At 40.1% G+C, this 12,080-nt stretch overlaps 1 protein-coding gene across 6 annotated transcripts in view; it reads right to left on the bottom strand.

Annotated features, from left to right (window-relative positions):
* Positions 1-122: 122 nt before the first annotated feature.
* HNRNPAB (heterogeneous nuclear ribonucleoprotein A/B) overlaps positions 123-12,080 on the bottom strand; it is a 30,988-nt gene continuing 19,030 nt past the window's right edge. For 2 of the 6 annotated variants that reach the window (XM_087753731.1, XM_087753736.1), the window contains one exon: positions 123-668. The gene's annotated coding sequence lies outside the window, so the exon portion shown is untranslated. Of the gene's footprint in view, positions 669-4,209; positions 4,919-12,080 lie in introns of those variants that run through there. The other 4 variants (XM_087753730.1, XM_087753735.1, XM_087753728.1 and 1 more) reach the window with 2 other exon arrangements.

Raw genomic sequence — 12,080 nt, 5'->3', positions numbered from 1 at the left:
GGAGCAAAATAGTTACTGGCGTCAGCAGAAAAACGTGTATGTTTTCTAACTAGTGTTACAGGAAAGCATGTGAAAATAACTTGACCTGTTACACTATGAGTAGCTGGAGAGGGCAACCTTACTTCACTGCATCTGTTTTATTGGGCATAGGCTATTTTACATATAAAATCAATACAGAATACAAAAAATGTGATGACTGACATTTACAGTAAAAAATGTAAAAATGCATTTTGACCTATATTTGCACTAGCAGTTATCTCCGCTGTGTGTGCATCCTCGTGGCTTCCCGCCCCTAGTTAATTTGGAGGTAGCTCTGAGGGAAGGGTCAGTGCATGTGTGCTCTCTGCAGCTCTACATGCAGACATCCATGCAATCAGAGATCCAAGAGCCTTAAAAAAATCCAACATCGGAAAAGGCAGCTGAAGTCAGCTATTTCTTCTAAAGTATCTTGAAAGAGTTGGTCATACATAGTCCATTCCTCTTCTAAAGGGCTCCTTCCTTTTCAGTGATTTCCTCCTGGTAAGTAGGCTCTTCTGGCTTTCTGATTTCTGTATGTTTCTTGTATCTCCATCAGAAAAAGACAAATATTTTCACTCCCATTGTATAGTCCACAAATCATCCTATTTCAATCAGTTCAGCAACTCAGAATTTCTTAAAGAAACTAAGTACTGCAGGATCGAATTTAACACGATTAGGATATCATCCGGGGAAAAAAAAAATTACATCACCACCCCCAAACTGAAAAGTGTGTATTAACAAAAAACACATTTCCACATCATGCTTTCCATATATATGTCTGATTGCAAAAAACGCTACCTTATAAAGTAGATTATAAAGTTAATTAACTGTGGTTCCAAATTTTTATATTTGTTCATATTTTCTTTTTTGTTTAAAGGAAAAAGCATAGATTTATTTTATTTTTTACCCTGGGGAGTATTCAGTTTTGTTGTACGTGACACACGGATTACATTGTCTGCATATTTATTGTTGTGCATATACAGTAAATGGGTTTTGCATGGTAATTAACAGTGCTGCTAAACCTTTTATCGCTGTGAAGATTGAGCTTCAGGTTTTTGGGTCTGACACTTTAAAGTCACAGCAACAGAAATTAAATCTGTAAATTCAATTTTGCAGGGACCAGATGGACTGCCAGTAGCAGGATGTTGGCATAAGGTACAGTAATAATAATAACTGTATATCCTTCTGTAGGTCCCGAGTAATTTTGTTTGCTGCATGGTGATTGTTTGCACTGCTGCGCTTCCTTTAAGCAACAGGTTATAGGCCTGGCAGCCATAACGCCATGCCTTGGGAGAGCAGGATTCCATCTAGCTTCGTGTCTTGTTCCCCACAGCTGTAGACTGGTGCTAGGAACACCGCTCCAAAAACTTGCTAAGCGTGAAAAATCATTCTTGTTAATGTTGTTGGTAGCAATGCCTTTTTTTTTCAGGCTTGGTCAGGCTAGGCTTCTGTTATGGCCCAGGCAGTTTAGGAACCACTCGTGTGACGTAGGCCATACCCTCTAGCGGATTTTACAATGGGTTACCTCTTTGTTGCAGAGTTACAAAACGTTTATTTCCGAACAAAGACTTTTCTGCCATTGTAATTATAATCCACAACCACTACGCTGCTTTGGTGCTCAAATCAGTAAATGAGGGAGCACATGGGTCAGGTAATTCATACTGTCTCACACCCCCAGAACACCCGGGGTTGTAAATGCTAAATGAGGAGAGACGCGTCCCCCCGTAGGATGAGCATTTGGTCCAGACTTGTAGGGGGATGCTGTAACCTCCTTCAACAAGGGTACGACACTGAAGCTGAGTGGAATTACTAAGGCAGTTTCAAACGTGTGGTATGTGGACACAGTCTGAGTTAATAGCAAGCATGTTACTAACTGGTTGCAAACCCTCGGTTAGAATGTGAGCATGCCCTTAGCATATAAAAGTTTTTAATTCTGTGGTAAGTCGTTTGGATGTACTGTTAAAATTAAAAGACATCTGAATGCCAATCCTTATAATATTAACAATAAGATTAGTAAGTATAATGAATGGAGCATTTCTCTTTGATTAAAATGTTTGTCTGTGTGTTCTTTTTCAGTGATCTCTAAGCATGAAGCACAATATGTAAATAATGTGATATATTTTGATCTTTTTAATTTTTGTATAAAAAAAGGAAAAAAAACTTTCGACAGTAATAATATATTGACCTTTTTTTATACTGGATTCTGTCATTTATGGACTTGGAAAATATTGTAAAGCTCCCAAACCCATAAGATACGCATGATAACATCTGGATTTGATAAAGGTACCAATGACAGTAGCTGGGAATGAACAGTATTCGCTGCTAATGTTGCTGTGTGAACTAACAGTCCTGAGAACAGTGTGTTGCCTAGTGTGCCGTATCGCATGAAGAAGGGAGAAATCCCTATCCTAATTTGGCTCTCAATTCTGTATTTGCATTGCACATGCACATTAAAAGGGTGAAAAAAACTGGCTGAAAACAAAGAAAAGAAGGATGCAGCCCTAGGAATGAAAGAAGCTGCTGCACACCATCAGGTCAAACGAGAAGGACTTGCAACTTGCAGAGGAAACAAAGCCAAGCTCCATTCATTGCTACCTGCTGTTGGTATGATGGGCACAGCAATTCTTTGGCTAAAAAGAACAACCTTGACTACCTGTGGTTATTTCCACTACTATCGACAAAAGCTTTTTTTTCTCAAGAGGAAGCAGCTCTGGGTCTGTGGCTGAAGATGTGCAAGCGCTTTGTTACTGTGGAACCAGAATTCCCCAAGAAACCTCCACTGCAGATTTTCAAAACAGAAAAACCTGGGAATACTCTCAGTGTAGAGAGTTGCACAACAGGGAGGACTCTGCTGAGGTCTTTTCTTAAACAACACAGCACAGAATGTTGCTGTTGGGGTTCCCAAAACTTGGGAGTTTGGAGTATTTAATTGTCTTGGTTTGTAGGGTTCATTTGCATTTTATTTTTCTTGGTTTACGTGGATTTAATTGTAAACTCTGTGACTCTGCACACTCATCTCGTCCTCTTTCTCCTCTCCCCTTTTTCGGTCTCTTTCTTTAAATTATCTCATCTCAGGCACATCCCGTGCAGAGCAGGGTAACGAATAAAAGGAGGATTATGATTTTGATATCTGCATATGGTATTAAGTGAGATCAATTAAAAATCTGCAACTACTCCACCGTTCACATTTTTAAAGATCTTGAAAAAAATAGAGATTGTGCAGTAACAAGCCATAAAAAATTATTTCGGGGGGAAGAAAACGGCTTACAGCCAAGTCTGTTCAGCTTACAATGAAGATCAAGAGGCAATCAGATTCCTTTATAGGGAGGAGATGCTTTATATTAACAAGTTCTTAAACTGAACAGAGAAAGATGTACAAATATCCATCCAATGGGTGGAAGCTGAAGCTACACAAAATCAAATAAAGTAAGCCACGGATTTTTAATGGTGAGACTGGTTAATCCTAACCAGACCAGTGACGTAATCCCCATCACTTTAACACCTTTTAGATTTAACAGATCATTTCTGGAGGAAATACTTTAGCCCAACACAAGTTGCTAGGCTCTGTGTAGAAGTCTTAGGTGAAATTAAGAGCCTGACCACAATATCAAACCAGATGATGTAAGGGCTCTTTGTGGCCTTGATCTTAGAGAATAGAGAAGGGAGTCATTTTTGGTGTATTGAGTAGATCTGACCCCTCTGTTAGATCCTTGTTCCACTGCATTTGTTGTGGCAGCTACTGCCAGAGAGGACTTGAGAGAGGGATGCGACCACCCGGGGCAATCTGCCCTGTACAAGCTGACCTAGCGCTACAGTAGGTCTTGCTCCGATATTCTGAAGCATAGTAGGAACATGCTCAGTGCTCCACACAGGCAGGGTGACGCGTGACTGATGTCTGAGAGTTCTTATCTGTGACTGGGTCCTAGTTGTCCTTGAGCTTATCCTTTTAGTCAGCTGGGAGCATTTGTGATCTGCTGGTAAATGCTGAAATGGCCATCTAGCTTGGTAGATGTGGACACAAAAGACACATGGTTTGTTACTGTCTTTGTTAGCTGCTTAGGATCTATACCTACACATTGCTTGCTTTGCAGCTAGACTTTGCATCTTTACCAGTTGCTGACCATTTTCTTGGTCACCGTATAGATTAAATCCATATAAATTCAGATCAACTAACAAATCAAGAAACAAGAATTATGTAACTCAAAACAGCAATGAAAATGCATTTTATTTACTTCCATTTCATGTTGTTAGCTATCACTTTTGGTGTAGGGGTTTTTAAAGGCATCGGGAGCAGTTGAACGAGCTCCCACTGGCTTTTAGTGCTTTTGAAAACCCCCTTTACTGTCCCAAATTAAAGCTAAAAATCTTCTTCTGTGGAAGGCTGAAGGCAAATCTCTCATTGACGTCACCGGGAAGAAGATCTGTAATTGTTCCCTTAATGTACAGTTGCTCTTCCCATCTCCCCCAGTCATCTCCAAACTAAAAGCAATTCACTACTCCAAACCACACTGTGGGCTTCTACACTCAAAATCCTGCATGTATCCTGTTCATGGAACCTCTGCGGATATCAATGAGAGTTCAGTCCCCAGAATGACTGCAGAAAGCACAAGAATCTGGAAGTGTCCACAAACAATCTACAATGCAGATAGAAAAGTCTTGTTTTACATACGCTGGCAAAAACTAAACAGCTTTCTATCTAGCTCCTACTTGAAGAAGTTTGATATCACTGAAGCTACAAGACAAGCTAACCTCCAAAGCTTATGAAATTATATTAAAATTTATATTTTCTCTGAGGAAATACCCCGAAGTCCTATTATCTTCAGGTAAACAAGTCAGTATTCCGTCTTCAACTTGTGGAATATCCAGTGCTTGTAGGCATCAACTGTGACCACTGCCAGGCCTGCAAAACATTGATACAGAATACCAGAATAGTGCTTTACCTATTGCTCTAATCGCTCTGCATGGCAGCCTTCCCCCTCCCAACAGAGCCTCTGTTGCCACAGAACCCAAGACATTTGCTCGTAACGGAGCAAGAGAGCTCATTTGGAGTTGACTAAACCTCTTAACCAGGGTTGTTCTTCCCCGTCCCCGAGGCACAGCCTGACTGCTCACGGCATTTCCATGCCAGTCAAGGAGGAAGGCCAGAATCATCTTCCTAGCACAGGAGTGCAGCTGGTATCCACACCCATCAGCGCTACCACCTCAGCTGCCAAACCTTTTAGTGATCATCTTTGAAAATTCCCAGGCAAATGCCCTCTCTGCACAGGTTTATTCTGCATCCTGAATATGGTGAGTCCAGCATATAGAAAGGAGATCCATCTACGCACCTGCAGCAAGTCTGGTACGTTCAGGACATCTGATTTACTGCACACAAACAGATCAGCAGCCTGTGTGCAGTAGCTTCTCTGGACTTCTGCCGCTCTCATTTCCATTAGAAATGCTGGCAGGTATGGATCCTGCTGTATACGGCACCTATTGCCACTTCGGCTATGAGGAACTAACCAGTAGATCTCCAAGGATCTGCTGGTGGTACATCTACTCTACCAGCCCCTTCTGTCACCAACGCAGCTGAGACCTGTGGAAAACAGAGCTCCCAGGAACAGAGCGAGGTACAGATTCCTGGGCACGGCTGCTGCGGGGGGTTGCAGTTGTGATCTGCACCTGAAGTCCTTCCCAGTCCTCCACTGAGATCAGTGTGTTTGGCCTTTATATTCTGAACTCAGTGTTCTTTATTGATCCTATCATGCAGATCGACAGACTGTAACAGAGGAACTGTTGATTTATCAATTGCACAGCGTCTAAGAGAAAATCTGTTTAGGCTTCCATGTGCTTTCCACACACATATATTTAGAAGAGTAGGTTATTAAATACTAAATTGTTTCAGAGCAGTCATGATCTTATCGGGAAGAGTTAAAAAAAAAGATGTGCTTTGCTCAGCAAATTCATGCCAGATCAGTTGATTATTTTCTCTTTCCATATGAAAATGTTTATGTGGGTCTTTTTGAATACTTGGGAGTTTGCAAATAGCTTATGAAGATAAATTTACTTTTAGGTAGTACTGGCAGTCTCGGTCAAAGCTCAGTAATTATCTCAGCCTCTCACAAAGCCTAGCGCATTTTTTCCCCCTAGGAAGCCGCTTTCTTTTTTTCTGGTTTGAAAGAATGTAAGATTGTTTTACAGGAATTCAGAAATGCAGCTAAATGTTACCACTAGATGTCAGTAGCAATAAAGATGATTGACGGGCAGGCTGCTAATGCTTATGAAATGTAGGTCAATCTGAGACTGAGCAACTGATTTCTCTTGATCACTAAAACATTTAGTATGTTAGCTTCATGGATTCATCAACAGACGCTCTGGATAACACACTTAGGTTACTGATCTTGGGGAAATCTGAAGCCCAGTCAAATTTATGTTTTGTTTTCTAGTTTACAAAACAAAATCCCTTAGTCTCATTTAACTGACCATGAAAGCATGGTGATTTCCATTGTCAAGATAACCATGTCTGCCTGCTGCCCAGGAGCAGAGGACAAGCAGCCTTCTTTAAGCCTTGTTCTATTTAAAATGGTAGCTAACAACCATCTTTCCAGTTATTACCAACATCCTCTCTCTAGCATGCTGTAGCCTAATCGATTTTGGAAGCAAAGTTCCCAAAGTGAGTCCTAAGGGCACAAGACCTCATTTGAAACCCCCAAGAAATTTTTCAGCCACAGAGCTGCTGTGGCAAGGTAGTCCTGCCCGCAGAAATGCATTACGTGACTAATGCTAGCGCTGCTGCTCGCCGTGGTTGTGGTGGTCCTGGCCCCCATGCTCCAGGAGCAGGGATGCTGCAGCCGACTGTAAGCATGGGGAGCGCGCTCCCTAAAGCTTCTGGGGGGAATGGATTGGGGGGGGGGGGGGAAGGGAACATGGCCAAATAACCCCCACATCTGTAACTCCAGTTCGGTGCTGATAAGCGTGCTGGCAGCTCAAGAGGCCCCTTGCCAGATCGTGAACCCGATGATTTGGCCTGTACTGATGGGGGCAGGTGAAATTAATTAGAGTTTTGCAGCTGAACTGTGGGCTTGGCCAGTGAATTCAGTAATACTTCTCTGGGTTGTGAAACAGGTGGCAGAGAAAACCCAGTCTGACTCCAAACTGAAACTGTTCCCAAGCCGTAATGCACTGGGATTTTAGTTGTTTAAAAAAAAAAAAAGAAAAATCAAGATATTGCCACATGCTTTCTTTTATTCTGATAGAGAGAGTCGCCTTTCTTGTATACACTGCTTCTAACACTTGCTGTATATATAATGGTGATGAATCTATTTCTGTATGGATTCTTCTCCTGTGTATTTAAAAATAAGAATGTTTCTTCTAATGATAAGAGACTTCCTGATGCGTTTTCTTTTTAGGAAACCAACAGATGAAATATTTAGGTGAGCTTTTGTCTTCTGTAATTACATAAATTCAGCATTTGAAATCTTTAAGCAAACCAGCAAAACACATGTGAGGTTTCAGCAGTTCAAGACATCCTGTGCAACAATGAACAGTAATCCCTGGAGAATGACACAGGTCACTACCTGCGGTGTTGAGACTGTTACAGTAACCATAGTAGTTGTAGTAACTACCCAGGAAGCCTGTTTGGGGTGACCAAGGTTTTCCTGCCAGAAAGCCCATGTTCTAGTTTGGCTGCTTTCTTCTCCTCCTCGGTGCCCCATTTCAACTGCTGTGACTGAGCACAACTGCGTTGGCTGGAATAGTGCTGAACTCGATGACACCAGCAAAGATTTCAGTCTGCAGTGTTTACTATTTCGCCAGCCCACAGCTCAGAATGAATCTCTTGAATTTTTATACGCAGCACATGGTTTTGCAATCAGCCAAACATAGCGGACTCTTGGGCCAGAATGAAAGAACTCACCAATTTTTAATGCATAGCTTACTTAAAATATTAAGGTGCTAGAAATTTCCAGCTTTATCGTAATGGTAAATAACCATCCTTGGTCAATATAACGGTGCCTTATTAGCCTGTAAATTTAGTATGTATTATAAAGCAGCATTAGAGCTTAGGTTTCCTGGTCACTGAATACTGATTTAATGCTGCCCTCTAGAGGAGATCTTATTTCAATAGAGAGAAACAAATTTTATGCTAGGACAAATTTTGTGGTGTGACACTGTCCCTTAATTGACAGCACACATAGGGATGGGCACACCTTTTGCCTAACTATATAGTTTGAATAGATATTTATAAAATAGGAGCACACAGATAGAAACTTTAATCTGTTTTCCAAATCTGATATTTCTTTCTTGGGAAATACCATCATATTCTCACTTTTTTTGTTTTTCTTTTAGTCCCATGGTTGCCCAGACAATTTAAACTGCTATACAAACAAAATCTATCTGTAGTAGGTTACTTGTCAAGTTTCCATTTTTAAATTTTAGAGCAAGGAAGCTTTGAATTATTTTCTGTAAAGACAACAGACTTCTATTGAAGATATGTAAAAATATTAGTAACAACAAATGGTAAAAATGTAAATGTTCCCAAACCAGTTATCCTGGCCAAATGCTGTAGCTATCTGGCTGCATTCAGATCCGTGTGTGTGGCTCCAACTCGCACTAGCATAGCGAGGAGCGTCCTCAGGAGGTGTCCAAGGGTGAAGCACAACCCCGGTACTGCTTTACTGCATTTGAAGCTCCTAAATTTTACCTGTTAATATCTGCTGACATGCTCAGTAGCGCAGCCAGCCTTCCAGTTGTTTAACCAGGAAGATTTTCAAATGAGAGGTGAAGAATTTGGATAGACTTCAAGAGGCCCAAGACACTTTAGCTTGCCAAGGCAGTCACTGTGGCATACACTGACCTTGGCAACCTTACAGGACAGCATGTATGTAAGAATATTTCTTGGACGCTTTTGCAACAGTGATTTTTTTTTTTTTTTTAAAACATAAAAGGGAAGAATACATCTGGTCACTCTAGTTAGTCCAGTCTCACTGTCATTTACTGGAGTCACCTGCCTTTTAATTGTGTCTCTGGCACTGCAGCGAACCTGACCATAAGTAGTACAGTTTGAAATACTTCACAGCTCCACTTTGGGGAATCTATTGCAGACTGAAGCAAACCAGTGAGTAAAAAATCAATTTCCTAAACTTTGCTTTCCTTGATTATCATTTACATTTGTAAGCTAAAAATTACTTCTAGTATTTTCACATCCCCAGGTGAACTACTGCAACTTTCCCATATGCTTGTGTACCATGAGATGGCACAACAAAAGGGATGTCTAACTATTGTGTAATCTGCAGCTAAACTAAGTGCCGAAAACCTGTCACTTAGAAATGAATGGAAGAAGGACTTAATAGATTGTATGACTCTCTAACACTGTAGAGAGCCTGGGGAAAAACCACAGGAAAGCTGGGAAACATGAGTTTTCAATGCATAAGAAGTGGCATTATTGACAACAGAGTGGGATAAGAAATACGTTATTAACATTAGTGGATTTTCAGTGTCTTAGGACAACAATCAGGCCCTGTTTGCTAAGTTCTGGCAGAAGTTGCCTCATAGTTGCGCAGTTTTGTGGAACAGTCAGCTCACTTGTGTGTCTGCGTGTGGTTTCTTATAGAACGTAGGCATTAATGAACAGGAACTTAAAATGGAGACATCTCAAGTATCTGTAAATGACACCAATACCACTTGCTGCTTTTTTATATGCTTGTTAAACACTGCGTTGTATGCGTAATTCTGAAAAATGCATTTTACACTATGTTATTAAGTATAGGTGGGTGCATATCAAACTTGCATTTCTGCAATTACATTAAAAGAATAGGACCTGGTTTGGCAAAGCAAAAGCACCCATTTACACACTGAATTTCCAAATTAAGCAGAAGAGGTAGTAAATTGCCATCAGCTAGAATGAGAGTTGGGGTCCTGTTGTGTTTGCTGCTTAGTTTCATAGATGGAGTGCTGTTTTCTAGACAACTTCATAATGTAGCAACTTTTTGCGCTACTATTTGGAGTTCTTCTTTCTCCTATCTTGAAAAACAATCAAAAATACTCAATCTGATGAATGCTCAGCAAAAAATACCACAGTCAAAACTGAAAGCTGCCTGCTCTGTTGCATTAAATTGCTTTGGATGTAGAAATGTTTTAAAACTGGCATGTACGCTAGCATTTCTAAAGCAACATAATTTGAGAAACTATACCTGCTGGTATTTAAAATCCAAATGAAAATCTCGCTTATTTGTATACAGTTTAGAAAAATACATGCAATGTGTGCTTTATCTGTCCGTATTTGTTTTGAAGTTACGCTGATAGGGCTTAATCCTCTACCATGTTACGCAAGTGTCCGTTATTTATGTGAGTGGTTGCATCACTCCAGTAAGGCTGTTCAGAGGAGAAAGGGCTCTTCTTGTGTGTGCGCGGTTTGGACACCTTGCGAAAATTAGTTTTGTTTTGAATGTATTTACATGGTACTTTATATAAAGCTGACTAAATCTCTGTAAAATGTTATCACCTTTAAAAAGAAATTATATATAGAGATATTAAAAATACAGAAAATGTACTTAACATCTCTATTTGCAAACTCTTTGTGATTTTTAATCATGTATGTGCCAGGAAAAGTATTCTATTTACTCATTTCTTTGGGGAACAACTACTTTAAAAATGAAGGCATTAATAACAGTATTTCTTATCCATTGTTTTAACATGTTAAAATGGTATTAATTAGTACTGCATCATGTATTTCTAGTTTAAAGTTGTAATGGACAGTACGTTAGCTTGAGACCTCCAAAAATATTTTTGCTTGTGCTTTCTGTAATAAAAGCAAAGACTAGATTTTTAAAAATGGTCTCTCTGTACAGATTGCTTTTACAATTGTGTGAATATGTATAATGAACTCGGCATTTGTAACCAAGAATAAACTTTCCAAATTGTAAATGTTCGGGTTGTTATTATAAATAGCTACTAAATATCTTAACCAGACAAGAGTTCAAATAAAGATTAACAGCCATTATTAACTTTTTCTCCACTGACTTTTGTTACTTAAAACTTGACTTTTATGAACAACTGAGTTTGACTTCCTAAGTTCAATCTAACTTTAAGTGCTTATCAGTTTGGTTTTGGAGTGTCCATATTACACAAAATTTAAATTGCTCCTGTATTTATCAAATAACTGCAACTAGAGATAATTACTGGTGGCTGTATCTAGTCAGCAACAAAATCTGCCAAGTGTGTGGTTTTAAAAGGGTCTGTTCTATTTTCTAGAGTCCTCTTAACAGATGTTTGTCAGTTTAAAACAAAGGAATGCGAACATGTACTTGGAAGGAAAAAAAATCTGGCATCTTTTAGAATGAAGCTTGATATGTTTATGAACTCAATTATGGGATACAACACCCACAGTGGAGGAGGACTCAACCCATCCCAAGAACATCCCTCCTGGTTCTTCATCTTCGTATTTTTTCTTTAAGTAATTCCAATCAAACAGGAATGGAGGAAGGACCATTCTAATCTGATGATAGCATTTCCTCTTTTAATCCTAACTATTGCCTGTCCTAGGATTGGCTCTTAAGTAGTCAGTCAAGTCTACCTACCTGTCACTGATCAAACACAAGAGTACAACAATATAAATGGTTTGGGTTTACTTTTGCTTAAATAGTGAAGTACGTGTTGAACAATTAATACAGCTGTAACACTTCTTAGGCTACCACCTCCAATTACTTTCAACTGTAAAAAAAACCTCCTCAATGTGGAAGTATTTCAAAAGACAGTATTATGATATAGCTGTAGTAATGACCACGAAGAGCCCTCAAAAACATGTTATTACCTCTGAGGTGCCTGGCAGCTGAGTGGGATCTGAGGCTATATGCCCCCGTCAGCTGTGTAACACCATGAGGTAGAGTTTCCACACGAGCTGCCAGCAGCCTTGCAGGACCCCGGTGGATAGCCTCTCCCCCCTTTGTGCTACAGGACCTTGGAGATGAAGTCAACACTCCTGATGCTGTAAGTGAAGAGTCCAGCCTCACAGCTGGAGGAGCCTGAAAGCACTGGTGAGTCACTGTCCTACTCCTTGTGAAATCAGCTTGCCAAAAGCTGTGTTT

The sequence above is a fragment of the Nipponia nippon genome, unplaced genomic scaffold (genome assembly GCF_047370975.1).
Source record: "Nipponia nippon isolate SJK-2023a ecotype South Korea unplaced genomic scaffold, ASM4737097v1 scaffold_17, whole genome shotgun sequence".
Lineage (NCBI taxonomy): Eukaryota > Metazoa > Chordata > Aves > Pelecaniformes > Threskiornithidae > Nipponia > Nipponia nippon.
Note: the sequence above shows the minus strand (reverse complement) of the source record. Positions and strands in the feature narration are given on the sequence as shown.